Source organism: Harpia harpyja, chromosome 4, assembly GCF_026419915.1.
Source record: "Harpia harpyja isolate bHarHar1 chromosome 4, bHarHar1 primary haplotype, whole genome shotgun sequence".
Lineage (NCBI taxonomy): Eukaryota > Metazoa > Chordata > Aves > Accipitriformes > Accipitridae > Harpia > Harpia harpyja.
In genome coordinates, this window is record NC_068943.1 from 70,256,369 (window position 1) to 70,272,823 (window position 16,455).

A 16,455-nucleotide genomic window follows, 5' to 3' on the forward strand; every position below is an offset into this window, starting at 1 on the left:
TCTGCATCACTCATCCTACTGAAATTTTTATTCCTGTGATGTGCAACATCTACCTCAAAAGTTAGTGAAGGTCTCTTATTCTTTGTCACTGCTGTGGTCATAAGAAGCTAGTTTAACTGAGAATAATTTTCTTATGCAGTGAAATTTGCCATGTATGTTTCAACCTAATGTTGAAATACATGGAAATTACCTCATTTACTGCTCTCTGCTCACAGTGAATCACTATGCCCTGCTTCACAGAGTAATATTTTAAATTCTGCACCAACTTCCACGCTTGGCTTACTGCATCAGTGAGTTCCAAATACTGTGCTCAAACCCACTTCCTTCTGTCCATTTTGTTTATCACCTTTAATTGTTTGTTCCTTCCCTTCTTTTTTATATGACTGAGAAAGATTTGTGTTTTCCCTATATAAATCATAATTTTAAATATTTTTGTTGAATCCCTTATCAGTTATGCCACACTACAAAGCATTGTTTGTATTAAAATCCATTTTTCTACAAGAGCTTTTTTCTCTGGCAGTTCTTGATCATTCTTTTCACTCTTTACTATTTAGTCTTAGAGAATTCTTTCTATTGTTTGTTGGTGATGGTTATTTTACATAATATTCCACACAAAACTGCCACTGATTTAAACAAAAGCATTCTTAAATCCATTATATTATTCATCATTCCCTTCCTCATTTGTCTGGATGTTTTGTTCTGTTTTTGACCACAGCTGAACATTAAGCAGAAGCTGCCTTTGAACATGTTGTACACCTTCTCTTTTAAGTATTTTTTTTTTTTTCAGCAACAGAGCTATTAAGTTAATCAGTTGAGTATTTTCCACTTCAAATGTTATTAATGGAAATTTAACAACAAAGGTGCATTTACTTACCTTTGTCTTACTGTGTATCTTCAAATGATACATTGGAGAGAAGCCTTTACAGACATCACCTTAGATATGGGTTGGAAAAATGGAAAGTTACTCTGGTAAAGGGGAAAGTAAGAAGAAAAAAAAAAAAAGAGAGAAAGCAACAGAAAATAAGTTTATTAGCATATTCTGAAGGATATATGAGTGCTTCCCAATGCTGATGCAAAGTACCATATGTATGCAATGTGAATACCAGTCACTGAAGTGTGATGCATTGAGTTACATAGTCAATAGCTAAAAAGTAAATTAAAAGTGGAAAAGTTTAAAAAAAAAACAACCAAAAAAACCCAAGCCACAATAACCCCCCCTCCCAAACAATGGTGTGCAGCCATAATGGAAACTTTCCTCAGATTCATCTCTTTGAGGGTGATGTCTGTCTTGGAAGCAGTTGAGGATGTGGCAGTTCTATTCAGCCTACAGTGGCACAAGCTCTAAGGTGGGTGGACTATGAGTGCATTGTACTGGCAAGTCCTACTCCCACAAAAGATTCATGTCTGTAGCAAAATATCCTCTTCTGTGTGCACTGAGGTACTTAATGTATGTTACTCAGTGTGAACAAGGCTTTCACATTACTCCCTGTAGACTGACATGAGTCGTCCATTGTTTATGTTCTTATGTTTCTGCCAAGACTACTAGAAAGCCCTATAATTATAACAACTGGCATTTGTGGCATCAGCAAGGCCCAAATTCTAGGTGTCCTACAGGTGGCACTGTAATTTCAGTGTCATGAATAGTTAAAGCATTCAGATCTCTGGATGTCTCCTTTACCTGCCTTTGGACCCTGGAATTTCCTTGCTGGAGCAGAGAGAGATCTGAGGAAACACAGGAGAATCCCTAGGCAGCAGCATCCCTCCATCCGGCTTTGAAGAAACCAGTCTGTAATATTCTAGTGAGTCAAAAAGGAAAAATTCACTTCAAAGCATGCAATGATCTCCCTTATTTTCAGCAATGCCTATCACTTTGAAGAAGGATGAGATTTAACAGAGTGCGTGCTCTGTCTTTTCTAGACTAATGTGATATGTGAAATAAGTAGAGAGTTGTGTAGAGAGAGCAATGAAAATTAAAAAAATTGTTTAGATGTTTGTGCTATAGTTAGATGTTTATTGATTCTTGAAGTCTACATACCTGTGGCTGAAACTGTTGAATACACGAGACAGAAAAGTACCCAAAACTATAAGGTCCTGATTTTTATTTTTTTGTTTCACAAGCCTAGTAAAAATGTAACTTACAGAAGCACCTGTCTCATATTTTTAATAGAGCTATTAATTTTGGCTTGCCATTGCATCAGCTAGTCAAAAAGGAAAAATGGGAAATGAAAATTGCTGATTTGAAACTATTAGAACCATGTGCTCTTCTGCAAACCTTGCTGTCGTCCCCATCCTTGCGTGGATGGCGTTTTCTGGGACATACCTTGCAGGTGACCCAGAAATACCAAACCGGTAGCGCTTCATGCCCCATCCTTCCTTTTGTCCCAAGGGCTCCCTGGCCTCAGGGTGGCTGGGCTTGGGCTGTCCTGAGCTCTCCTGTACTTGGGGTGCAGAGTTGGACCCTGGAGGGCCGCCGGGAGACTGAGGCTGAAGGGATGCTCTGGGGAATGGGTTAGCAACAGAGGTTGTGCTGAGGTTTGGATAGTGTGATTTGTTATGGGGCGCCTATAATATGTTTTCTTCTGTCTCCCACAATGCACGCTGAGTCTCTTTCCAGAATTATTTGATAGCATGTTTTTTAAACCAATTTCCATTTGTGAAACAAACAAACAAACTAGCTATCTGGGAATACTTCTAATCTTTTAGTCCTGTCCCCTACCCCACTTCCACCTAGCTTCGTTCTAGTATTAGTTCTGGCAGGCATGGCTTTTAGCACTTGCTTTGATGCGTGGCTTGTGGTTTGCATAGTCATGGCTTGTAAAAGAGATACCAGTTTCCTCTTGGGCAATTTCAGCATTGCAACCAATTTCTGTAAGAGTTTCCTCTCTGCTTTGCGAGGTGTGGGAGTTGACAGGACAAGTGTGGCTGTTTGTCAGAATTCCTTGCTGGTAAGGTTGTGACTTATTTCTTTCCTCTTAAGTGACAAACATTAGTTGTTTCTGTCTAATGACATCTACTTTCTTTTTTTTTTTAAATGGGGTTTTAGCTGTTGAGAAACAAGGCTTACATTGTACCATAAAGGAAGTTCACACTGGCAAGTAATTGCCCTTTTTTTTAAGGGCTGTGTAAAAGATCTTATGCTTCCTCCCCCCCCCCCCCCCCTTTGGTTAAAAAAATGCAAATGGATTCCTTAAAAATATTGAAATAATTAGAAATAATGGAATTTCTGGAGTGAGGACAAGTGACAGCATGTATGTGAATGATTCCTATTTTGGACAGCTTTAATTCAGTTATGTTTTAAGATCCATCAAGGGACAGGGTGACAGTCCAGTCATGACTGTTTCATTTAAATGGAATATTTGTGAAGGCAAGTGTGTAATATGGAAATGGAAGCAATTCCTTTATTGATTTTAGGTTCCTAGAGAAAAATGTGCAAATCTAGTACCATGTAAAGAGTATTTAAGTTGCAATATGGGGGTAGACTGTAATGTGCTGTGGTGACAGTACTGAGCAGATTGATTTCTGTTTTTAATGTGAAAAGAATTCTGGAATACATTAATTTTAATGTTTGTCTCACAGACATGAAATTGTGTGAGTAAAGACACAGCAAAAGTACTATGTGAAGGGGCTTATGCGTATGGTGAACAAAAGGACAGCTAGAATTAAAATCTCCTGTCCTTTGCACTGAAACAGAAAACCCAAAACCCTGACTGCATCTCTGGACTGGAGTTTTCCTCAACAAAACATGCCTCTGGTGAAAGCTGAGGCTAACAGCTAGTTTAATCATTCACCTACTTGCTTCCAACAAGTCCTTTTTGGGGTGTAGGGTAATATCTTTTTTTTTACTGGGCCCAATTGTATTAATTGGATTTCTTGGAAGGTTTATTATCCCTGCTCAGGAGCTGCAGTTCAGTTCAGCAGGATTTTCCTGTCTGCCAGTCCTGCCAACATTTAATGGTTTGTGACAATTCATAAAGGAGAGAGAAATTGTTTGCTAACTTCTCATGAAATGGCCTTTCTGTACCTTCCCCTGTGGTGAAATTTTTAACACTTTCTAGAGGCAAAAAGTGTCTCTCTGGGAAGGAGAGACTCCCACCATGCCCTTCTCTTCGCGTTGGATCTGGTGACACAGCTGCACACGATGTGATCAGGCAGAGGCGGAGGCTGTGTGTCTCTGGCCAGGGAGGTGAAGCTCTCTGCTTTCAAATGCTGCATCGCTGTGCCTTTGCCTGGTATGTGCCTCACCACTGCCCCGAGAGAGCGGTCTGCTCCTTGAAGCAGAGAGAGTGGGTCCTTGCACACTGCGTTCCAACACCTGCTTTCCATTGGAAAGTCTTACTGGTTTTGTAAGTGGGAAAGGTGAAAGGGCACATTAAAATGTATATTGTCTGCAAAAGCGTGCTTCATGACAGCATCTGTACCAGACCCAGGAAGAAACAGGGTGATGGAAAGCTCTGTTTCACTCTGTCAATGGCAAGGCCATTAATGCCAGGCTGCTAATGTTCACATTAACTTTTTGTGCAAGCCGCTTCCTACTTGTCCCCATGCGTACTGGGAGACCTGATTTCTTGTGGGACTGTCCAGTGGCCAGAAAGCAGCATTTGCATCTCACTTTGAGTGTGTTTCCCTGAGTGGGTGCAGCAGCCGGGTGCTGCGTGCTCAGCACAGCACGCTCTCCACCATTGTCTGTACAGTCCCTGCAAGGTGGCTGGGGAAGGTATGAAGCCAATGTGGGCTGAAGAGCTTCCACAGTTGTTAAGATGCTCCTGTTTTGTCCTTGTTAATTCCAGATGTTTTCCCTTGCCCCCCAAATCCATCACTTCCACACTCCCACATGATCTAGCTAAATTAATAGTGACTTGGTTGTGGGTGAATAGGATAACGACTGGTTTGGATAAAGATGCAGCAGTAGGACACTACAGACAACAGTATTGTGCACTCACTTGATTATATGGTACAGATGTGCAGCCTGCTGCTAATCAGCTTGTCATGTGGAGGTCCTAGCAGATTCTTAGTTGGTGTTGGATCCTGAGGTAGGAGCAGTAACCCAGAGAGAGGGCTGTGTAGCTAAATGAGATGTTGAATAGTTTCACTATTTTGTGCATGGAACTGCCTTCAAGGGATCCCTCAACCACCTGCTAACATACCTAGTACTATTTATGGGCGAATGTAGCTAGTACTGCTTATGGGCCTGGAGAAAGTGTCCTGCCTGATGCACCACTTATTGCTAATGAAATCATGCTGAGTGTGGTTACACAATCACTAAACAGGGAGGTGGGCACTGAGGTAATGTTGTATGTGAAACTATACCTATTACCCCTTTCTGCATCGCCATTTCCCTCTCAGCTGAAGCAGAGCCATGTTTCTGTGAGGATTTTTCTGAAAAATAATAACATGCAGTTAAAGGCATAGCTCATCAAAGTGCTTATGTGTGTGCACTGTATTTATGCCTTAGTGATATACATTTCTAAAAATATTTCCCTTCTGCAGCCTCCTCTACCCTTTAACTGCTCACTTCTCTTTCCTATCATCAAGTTACAGACTGGCTACCCTCCAGTGTCTGCTGCTTTTGCTTTTGCTGTGGGGCATCTCTGGCATAAGTCCTGTGAATAGACTGAATTCTTCTGCCACGACAAGCGTGTCTGTCCTTCTTTAGCTCTATCCCCTGCCTCTGACTTAGCTGAGTCACACTTTCTCTGTGCATACACCTCCAGTTGTCCCCATGTTCTTGTCTCTTTCCTCTCCAAACTGGTCTTGCTGATTGCTTCCAAGGCTGGGGGGCGGAATCAACATAATGGCATGGCCTTGCCTACCTACTACTTATTTAACTGCTGCTTCTCCTGCAGATATGGCTTCCTAATCTGGGTAAAGCTTATCTTCCTTTGACTTCCTTACTTTGCTTTTCCCCAGAACCTCCTCTGGTCTTTCTCCCTTTTCTCAACTAGTATGTTTTTATTTCTTCTATTAAACACAATCAACCAACAACAACGTCTGTTCTCTGCCATCATTTTATCCTCACACTTACCTTTGATTTTTATCTCAAAATCTCTTCTTAAAACTTCACTGTCCGTGATTCTGTCTGCCACTGGTTCTCCACCTGTTTTCTCAGACACATGTACAAACTGCCTTTGAGAAGGTTCTGGTATACCCCCAAATACTGTCTATGGTCTATTAAAAGATCCTATCCTCTTTTTATCCATTTTTCCTCTGTACCTTATGCCCGAGTAATTTTATTCACAAACATCAGCATGGCTTCTCCTCCTATGAAGGGCAGATCTGCTCTTATAAGACAGTTTTTTGTGGTTTTTTTTTTTTTTTTTTTGACCAAATGTAGAGTTTGGCCTGTGTCTCTGATATGTCATGGCTCAGCCCTTAGTTGGATCCAGCATGATCAACTTCTGCCTTTCCAAAATCATCCTTGCTCATTACTGACAATGACATTACTAAGTGCCTTTTTCACTTCTCTATATCCTCATTTCCAAGCTATGTTTAAATTTTGCACACACTTTCAAATGTCTTCACTCTCCATACACAGAAATAAGCTGTCATCCAAGTTGTCTTTCTCTCATGTCACATTTACTGAAATGTCCTATTCTCTGCCCTTGACAAAGGTAATTTCACCATCTCATACCAGTTCAGAAACCCACTACGAGGATAATTTTCTTACTCTGCTTCTTTGTTGAATCTCCCAGCCTATTTATTTACACTTCTGGGCAGCATCAAACATACTGAGCCTTAACTCTCATTTTGAACTCCCTGGGATCCCTCCCTTAGTTTTACAAACATTTGAAAGCACTAGATCTCATTATTTTTCAAAGCCACTTGCTACAGTACTAAGGCAAACCTTGACAATGTCAGTCCTCAGGCATACTGAGACCCAACATGTGATCCTGATGGCTGTTGTCTGTCTCACTGTGTCTTGGGCTCTGTCTGATTGCTGTCTACATCTTCCTGTTGTATCCTGTCTTAAACTGGAAGCTGCCAGGAGCAGTTACCTTCTCTTTTCTTCAATGTTCCTACCATACTTCGCACATGGTCCATTATCGTGGAAATAAACATACTGAAATCCCTCGTGCTAATACTTCAGAAAAGCTTCTTCAACAATATTTTGGGTGGTAATGCTGTAAATAATTTTACATAGTTTCCTGCTTTGTTACATTGTGAAGATGCGTCCTTATTCTTGTTCCTTCTTGCAAGGTCTTAGGAGAAATGCTCCTGTTCTTTGGTGCATCCAAGTCTATAAGGTTCTTCCCGGAAGACCTTCTGGGTACAAGCACCATCAAAATAGTGTACCAGCTGAGTCATATTAATTGTGCTTATTTTCTCTTAATCTAAACCAAATGCAACTGCTAGGTAATTCAGTTTAGCTTAAATCTCTTTTGTAGTTAATATGTCTCAGCTGACACATAGTAACTTGCTTACGTGTCTGAACTTTCTGTAGCTCCCTAATACAGCCTTTAAATGATTTGTGTGGATCTCACAAAGTGCAAGGAGAATGGAGATGATGTCAAATAATCAGATTTTCTCAGAAAGCAACAGTGTGAAGATGTTTGTAGTAAGTAGGAAGCAGCACTTCCCAAATTTGTTGTTGAACATCTCTTCAGTTAAGAGCAAAATAGGGAATTGGGAGGGAAGGGAGGTGGAATGAGGAAACAGAAATAACAATAATTATTATTTATTATTATTATGATTATGATGATATACTAGCAATTTAGCGCACTGGAAGGGTTCTTTTCAGGTGTGATTTTTGTCTTATGTCTCTATCTGGAGTCTTGTGGGTTGCACTTAAGTGCACTACCAGTACCTTTAAAGCACTTTTCCTCCTGCTGAGATGAAGATTGAAGCTGTACTCTGAAGTACCACATAGTACGTGCCATTGCAGGGGTAAGCAAGATCCTCCGGCAGTTTTCTGTCTTCTGGATGCGTTGTCTGTGCCTGGCATAAACTGCCTTTCCAGTAAAGATGTGTTGTGGAGGTACAATCCTAGAAACACAGTGAATCACAGCAACTTAACCCCGGTCTTGGGTTCCTGCAACCACAGAAGAGACGTCTTGGTCTCGTATTGGTTAATTGCTGAGTCTGTAGGGCTTTCTCCAGTTCTTCCACTTTGATGATTTCTGATGAGATATACTTTCATGTGGTGGTTGTGTTCTAGCCTGTTTATTTCCTGATGGATACCTCTGGACAGCTTTAGAGACAGCTACTCAGCATGCTTAACTATTTGCTCCTACTTTTGGGCCATAGTATTGCTTTATACTATATCACATGATATTATATTTTGGTCCTATATTGCTGCCTGCAGATGTGCAGGGACATTGGGTGCTCAGTTAAAGTTCATATCTTTTCTCCACTGCTGCTTTCCCTTCTTTCACTTTTAATGAAGTGACACAGTAGGAACATATTTGTTGCACATGCAACACATTATGAAATGTGCTGAAAACTTACTGATGTCCACTTTGAACAGCTGTTCAACCTTCTGACCTGACTTACAGAGTTCTGTGGAGTTTCAGCCTTGGCTACCTTGAATTCAACATTTCAGCATTCTTTTATCCTAATATTTGTGGTCAGCTCACTTTCTTCTGCAAAGAATTGGGGCTTAAACTCTGGAGTGGCAGACATTTAAAAAAGAAAACAAACAACCTACACAAACATTTTGAGAGAGAGTCCTCTGAAGTAGTTTGATTTTCTTGCCTGGAGTAGCTTGGATTTTTTTCTTCCTCATTGATCTCAACAAATCACAGACTGATGGTCAAAAGTCTATCCACTTCATGAGAAGTGGGTTTCTTGTGCCAACCTTCTTATGAATTTGAGTGCATTTTATATTATAGCTCAATTGTAAGTAAGTTATAAAATTGAAATTTAAGGACTGTAATAGAATTTGAAAAATAAATACTTTAAAATCAGGACATAATTAACTTTAGACATGCTGTTGTGGCTTGATTCCACTTTATTTTTGTCATCCTATATGTATCAACAAAAGGAAAGATTAATGAAAAAAAGGAATTAATATTGTGAAAAAATACAATTTAAAAAATTTTATTTTTGTCTAAATAGTCATTTAGTTGTTAGACTGTTTATCTAATTTGTGTTTTTAGATAAAAACAATTACTTTTTTTTTTTTACGGTAAAGAAAGCAAGACTTTTCCTTCAAAGTTGTATATTTTTTAAACACGATTGTTCTATTTTCTGTTTTAAAATTTCTGGGGAGGACAAGTTTTGGTTTTTTTTAAATGAAGACGTTGTTTTCTCTGAGATTCTCTGTGGAAGAGAAGTACAAAGTAGAGCTAATGCTAGCTTGAAGATGAGAAATCTGTGGTCATGATTATGGTGTTAACTTCTCAGCCTAATAAAACTCACATTAGTTGGTGGGATTTAAGAATGTCATATTGGCATGTTACAGTCATTTAAGCGTGACATTTATCTTGTTCACATTTAGACTTCCTTCAAGATATTTCTTTATCACTGAAAAAATAAGGGTGGAATGGACGGTAGCAGCTATTGCCCTGAAAGACAAAGTGCTTACTGGTATTGAGTAGGATTTTTGCATTCAGATGTTCACTTCAGAGCTCTGTGTGCTCACTGAGGTGTTTCTGGTCATGCCCGGATGTCTAAAAAGCACCATCACCTGTCATGAGGTAGTAATTTAGTTGTGTTCTGCCAGTGATGTGCCTAGAGGAGTTATATCCAAATTTTTTAATGATCTTTCAGTCTTTCTAATCTTTTCCATGACTTTAACAAGACGGGAGTATTACAACCTTGTTGTGCTTGACAGTGCTTGCAAAACAGGTGTGCTAATTTATAATATCTGGTCAGAAGGCACGAGAAGCTATCTAGCTGCCAAAAGAAACAGGATACGTTGTGGCACTTACTTGAGTAAAGCCCAAGAGACCAGCTGGGAAGACAAATACACCATTCCTTCCCATGTCAGAAAAAGTGCATGTTGAAAGTTGTGCCATCAAGTGAGCTGATTTAAAACTGAGACAATTTAAATTATGGGTGTTTCAAATCCTTATGTTAGCCTCAGACTCTTAACTGGTATAAATTATAACTCTGCTGCAACGGGAAATACCAAGAGTGGGGCTGCTTTTCTCCAAGCGTTTACTTCTCGTTAATTATTTGTACTACCATGGGGGTTTTGTTGCCAAATTTTTTTGTTGCCAAAATGGCACATGGCATGAGAGGGAAAACTGAAGCAGCAATTTAAAATAATTTATTTAAACAGGATCATAAAAGTAAGAGTAACTATTGAGGCTGCAATTACTGTGAGCTATACATTGCTGTTAAATATTTGATAATACTAATTTTATTTTGTCTTTATTAATATTTTTTATCGCTGTGAAGTCTAAAAGTTATTTTGTCTATTTGATTTTCTTATGTAAATCTTGAAAGATATTTGTATAAGAATTAGGTTAAAAAATGGAGGTACTCTATACTGGGATACACTCATCTAAATATAAAAGGATATAAACAGCTTGGGACTGGTTTAGAAGAAAAACAGAGGAGAGAGAATCTCTCCTTAGAAGAAAAAGGAGACAGGCAGACACAGACTTCACTTTTTACAAAGTGTTGGGAGAGCCATAACATGGCAGAATTTAAGGGAAAATCTTTGGTGAGATACAGCTTATGACATCAAAACCCCCCAGATCTTCTGAGAAAACCTGGAAATTGTTCCTGTGAAAGAACAAGTTCAGTTTTTAGTTTTATGTGAATAGTTTCACTATATTACCTTCTCCTTTAGAAAAGTGCTCACTGCTTTTCTTTCACATTTTACTACAGTGAGGGCAACCCCACAGAAAACGAGTAAGGAAAGGTGTTCATTTCTGTAAGATTCAAGATACAAGTGTCAGATGTCGTCAGATCTGCATTTGCAGGAGTAGCAAATAGTCATGCTTAATGATTTATTTCTGTGTACAGATGTTCTGGCAAAGGCTATAGTGTTTAAGAAGCAAGAATCTTAGTAAATCCTGAATGCCTGGAGGTGATGATGGCTGCAGAGATGTATTGCAGCAATCTTTTGCAACCAGTAATAGTTTTTTTTTCTGAGTTTTATTTCAGCTCTCAGGGCCAACCAGCTTGTTATGCTAACCACCTTGGACAAGACCTCCCTTTTCACACCGGTGGGAAGCTATCGTCTAGCAGTTATTTCTTATTACGCTCTTTTTGTGTTGTGAAGCAGGCTTTCTTCTTTTGCTCATTGCAAACATAAGTCAAAGTAAAGATGGCTGGTAGCAATTTGAACAGATAATGAGAATTAATGTGATTAAAAGAAAACCAAATCTACTGCTGAAATAGTCTAGAAGCAGGGAAGCCACTGATGATTAAACTGGATTCCCAGGGCAAAGTATTTCTAAGAGCACCTTCTCATCATATCTTTGAGCTTTTATCCTAGAGTTGATTTTTTTGCCTCTCAGCAGTCCATGTCTGGTCTAACTCAGATGTACTGAGAACAGCACTGGGCTCCCAGTTGCCTGCCCAGCTTGCCAGCCTGCCTGTCCTGGACCTTGGAGAAACTCCACGTTATACACTAGCATGTGGACCTGGGTGTTGAATTGAGGAATGGGTGCTGGTTAAATTTCTCTGGAGAAGCTCTGATGTGAGCAGTCCAGTTTTCTCCATTCTGTTGTTCCTGGGGAAATGCCTTTCACCCATGGGGAAAAGAAGACCACATGCAAATCTCTGTGGCTGACCAGACTACATTGTAGTGCGGGAGCAGTTCCACCCTTCTCTGGTGCAACCTGCCAGGGCAGTTTGCCATCACTATACCTCACCCCACTGAGATTGCTCTATTGCAGAGGTGACGTCTGAGTACAGTGCGTGTACTTTGTGTACTGTGAAGGGTGGAAGGAAGATAAACTCTTTGATGCTTCTGATCTTTTAATGAAGAACCAAACAAGACTCTCAAAACTTCTGTTTCTTGTAAATTTTGTGAACGTGGAGTGGCAGTCTTTGGTGGAAGAAGCAGCAAGTGTCCCAGCTACTTCTTTCTTCATCCTCACAATCATCAGCATAATGATCTTGCTTTACTTTTCAAAACGTGTTCTCTTGACATTTCTCTGGAAGTGTGAATGCTGGCCTTTTGTATAGTGCTGTTGATGTAATGAACATTGCCTGAGTGGAAGAAAGGAGGAGAGGATTCACATCTAACCTTCAGAGAGTGCAAATAGTAGCAATTTTTCATGGCCTTTTGTTCTCAAATGCAGGAGCCAAATGTGTGCTCCTGTTGTCCTGATGTATTACATTGCAGTTGTGGCAGTTGTAATGGGACTGAATTTCCTTGTTACATCTCTCATCAGGGGGGCAGCTCGGGAAATATTGCTCAGGTAACTTTGGTTTTTTGGACATAGGAGAAAACTCCTTCCACAGTGCTCTGGAGAGCAACTGTAAACATAGGAAGGACTTGTCAGTTCCTGCTCTAGCCTTGGCTTTGCCACCTTAAATCAAATTATCACTGTCCATGGGATGTCTCTGGCAATGTGTGGGTGGGGGCTGAGCCCCTCTGGGCAGTCTGGCAGCACTGTGGGGCTGCAGGGAGGCCATTGCCTGCTTGGGGGACTCCTGCCTCCAAGGTGGGTTTTCATCCCGATGGCCACTGGAGGGGAAATAGTAAAAATTCTCCAAAAGGAAAATGCCACTGTGTTGTGCTGGGCAAATGGCCCCCAAAGTCAGTTTGTTCTTGAAATGGTGTGGGGCAGAGCTGGAAGCTGGGGTGTGCCAGGCAGCCTCCCCATGTCAGCTCTATCTGGCAGAAATTTTTTTTTATTAGTCTTATTTTAGGAAACGTGGTTAATTTTGATGACAATACCTTTTCTTTTTCTTTTTTTTCCTCTGAACCTCATCCAGCAAATTCACAAAATGTTTTGCAGTGGCTTATTGCTGTGATTAATTTTTTCATTTTTTACTTTCCCTTGGATGCATAAAACCTTCTGCACTGCCTTGACAGCAAATGTTTGTCAGAACTGCCTTCCAGTGAGGATGTCTCAGGTTCCTGTCACTGCGATGATCCACGTTTATGGTTATTGCAGCAGTTTTGTGCCTTTGTGCTGAGAGGAAACATCCCCCTCATTCTCTCTTTAGGTGCTGGGTGTTGCAGTGTTCCCTCAACACTGTGTTTGCTGAAAGGTTGATCTGAAAAAATAGAGGAGGGAACGATGCTCCCTCCCCCCTCATCTGTATCTTTTTGCAAGGGACTTACTTCAGGAGAAACCCCTTAGATTGTTGTCTCAGGAAGGGCTACAGGCTTTCAGGCTTTTTTTCCTGCCTCCTCTCTGTGTTTCATCTTCTGGGCTAGCAAAGAACTGCGCATCTTTGGAAGAGAGCAGAACACCAGGGAGGTGCTTCTTTAGACCTGGAGTGTTTCCTTACCCTTATCAGCACTAACTCTTCATCCATTTCTGCAGCCAACTTAACTTTGCCTGCTTTTATTGCCTGCCACAACAAAAGAGCCAGCTAGGAGGCAGCAGTAATTGAAGTATTGCACTTAATGTTTCTGCACTCTTTCTTGGCCTTCAAACATAACAGCATTAGGAATCATCTCAACACTATAAGGAATCTGCATGCAAACTCACATTTGGGGCAGGCACACTTCACTAAGCATGCCATTTTGATTTCTCGTTTTTGTCTGTGAGGCCACAGATGCAGCTGGACCATCTCTCTTCTGTTGAACCTCTTCTTTCTTTCCAGCCCCTCTCCTCCCAAAGGCGGTGAGCGTGGGCTCCTGCAACTGCTTGCTCAGAGCTGTCAACGCCTGTAAACCTGCTGCTCTTGGGCTTCCTGGCTGGACTGACAGGACCTGGCTGTGAACCAAGCAGGGCGATGTCTCCAGTCCCTTTCTGTCTCCAGGACGGGAGCAATGAACCTTGTTCCAGTTTTTCCTGGCCCTCTCACAAATGGAGTCAGAAGTTGTCTTTTTGAATTGCTTGCAGGTGAGGGGATTGAATAATTTCAAATGCATTTGAAAATAAGTTTATAGCCAACGGTATTATAATGTGACAAATGCTGTTTCCTGCTGCTAGGCCTGTGATAAGAACACTTTTGGCTTTTCAAAGGGTAATTTTTATTTAACAAGCTTAAATTTATCCATTGTGGCCAAAGCTGAAGGTATACGCTGACAATTATGAGTTATGATTATACTTCAATGGACTGGTTGTTTCCGATGCTAATGGTGAATCTGTAGTTTCATCTGTAATTGGAAACACAGAGTCATGGGGACCAAGGTGGGTGGGACACAACTTAACCAGGGTGGGATGGTCCATGAACTTTCATGAAAAGTGCCTTAATGTCTGTTTGTCATTGCCCCGTGGCAAAGCACCAGCTTAATATCCAACTTTCCTGGTGACCCAGTAAATGAGAGAAAATCTGCAGATCAAGAAACTCCTTGTACAAGTAAGATAGTCAATTTAGATAGCTGATTAACCGGTTAAGTAACTGTCTAGATCTGATTAATTACTAGTTAATGGTAAGGTTCTGGCAGATTAAATGGATCTCTAGTAACCCAAAGGACAATTATGAGCTTACAGTCACTGTGATTATTTTTCCCCTGTATTGTTGCAAGAACCCCAGTTAGAGGTAATGTAATAATTTAGGACTATTATGTAAGGCTGTCCCCTTGCCACAGGACAGTGCTTCAAGCGCTGCTATAATTTGAGGCAATGCTATTCCTAATGCCTGGTAAGTGAGGTATGTGATTAAGTAATCATTGATTTTGGGGGGGGGGGGAATTTTTGTAGCACTGTCACTAGTTTCATATCGTCTGTCAATTCATTGCCCGTTGAAGTGCAGGTTGTTGCAGGCAGCCAAATAAACAGAAAGCAAGCAGAGAGGTTAAAGCTGGTGACCAGTGTGAGAAATGTAAACAGAAGGAAGGCAAAAAGCTTATTTTCCAGGTTGTCTTACAGCCCTGACTTTGTGCTTGGTAAAGTAGAATTTTTTTTTTTTTCAGTAGTCTGTGTCAGTGCCATCTGAACAGGAACTGAGCAACGCACATTTTGGGTGCTTCTGCAACACAAATAGTTTGAGTCATGTTACATATCTCAAATATTTTGCTCAGAAGCAGGAAGGCATATGCCCACTCTGGATGTCATCTGAGGGATGCCTGGAAGGCATGTCTGGCAGGCTTATACCAATATCACTGCAGACCGACATCCTCACTATAGCTTGTACCTGGTAGGAGCATCAGGCCTTGTGGATTTTGACTTCCACAAGAGCAGTATTACTAATGAATTAACATTGCTTTCTGCAATTAGAATCATTGGAACCTCAGAGTTTTTTTCCCCTTTTCCCCACGCTTAACATTGCCTTTGATCTTTAACAGAGACATTTCTATTTATTTCAGAAGACATGATGCAGTCAAATGGAAATGATTGCAAGATATTTCTGATAAGTCACTTGCTGTGTTTCCACATTTGTTGCATCAGCTATTGCTTATGTACCTACTTGTTTGTTACTCTTCTTGAAAGAGCCGGAGTGATGTGGGGCTAATAAAGCTATGCAAACTGATATTTATAGTTCAGTTGTTGAATCAAAATAAAAAAACCTCAAAAACTTGAATTAGAAATCTTTTACCTGAAACCACTTTTGACATATTTTATTCAATTCAGACTGAAATTAAATGAGTTGTTTCAGGCACCCCTAAGAAAAGCTGAAGAAATATAGGTATGGTTTACAAACTGATAATGTAAATCCATCCCCTTTGCTTTTAACCAGTATATCCATTATGTTTTATCCTCCAGGAAGTGAGAGTTTCAAGTTTGTTTTCTCCTCTAAAAAGCCATTTGAAGTGGGAGAGGTTTCACTGTGCCTTGTTTTATTTCTCTCTTTGGTTTGTTCCACTTTGCCATTTCAGTGGATTGAACATCCATCACAGCAGACTGCAATGGTGGTGCACATTTTCCATGTGGGTACCTTAATCTGTAGGCTGGAGGGTTTCCCTCTCCAATTCTTACCTCATTGCAAACGGAGAGGCTTAGGAAGAGGGCTGGAATCCTACATCCTCACCTTGGTGCTTAGGACACACCTTTGGGGGTGAGACCCCGCTTCAAATTCCATGTCCACCGAAATGAGGACAAGGATACACACATGACCATCTCTGGTCTGTAATACAGTGCCCTGAGTGGTATGAAATGAGGTGGTTTGGGCCAAGTCTTCTCCTGCTGCAGCTGTTCCAGTTAGGAATTGGGACACCCTCCTGGTGGTATAAACCCAAGTGTTGTTTCCTACTAACCTCTCACTGGCTTGCCAAGCTCCTGAGCTCAGGTGTAGTTTTCGTGAGCTGAGAAGCTCTTCTGCCAGCAAAACCGCTAGCCCTGGACATGCTTCTGGGCTGCCATGATGTGACCACCTACCATTACACAGAGGGCATGTGAGGGGCACAGCTCAGCCAGGGATGCTAACTGCAGCATCTGGGATGGGAATACTGGGGGGTGGAGGGGTTATAGTTTCCGGTGACAGCCCCTGCAGGTT

General features: G+C 40.9%; 1 protein-coding gene across 4 annotated transcripts in view; it reads left to right on the forward strand.

Annotated features, from left to right (window-relative positions):
* IPCEF1 (interaction protein for cytohesin exchange factors 1) overlaps positions 1-16,455 on the forward strand; it is an 88,048-nt gene that overhangs the window by 20,015 nt on the left and 51,578 nt on the right. For 2 of the 4 annotated variants that reach the window (XM_052784679.1, XM_052784682.1), the window contains exons 1-2: positions 2,871-2,945; positions 13,678-13,919. The exons of 1 other annotated variant lie outside the window; for it this stretch is intronic. The gene's annotated coding sequence lies outside the window, so the exon portion shown is untranslated. Of the gene's footprint in view, positions 1-2,870; positions 2,946-13,677; positions 13,920-16,455 lie in introns of those variants that run through there. One more of the 4 variants, XM_052784680.1, reaches the window with a different exon arrangement.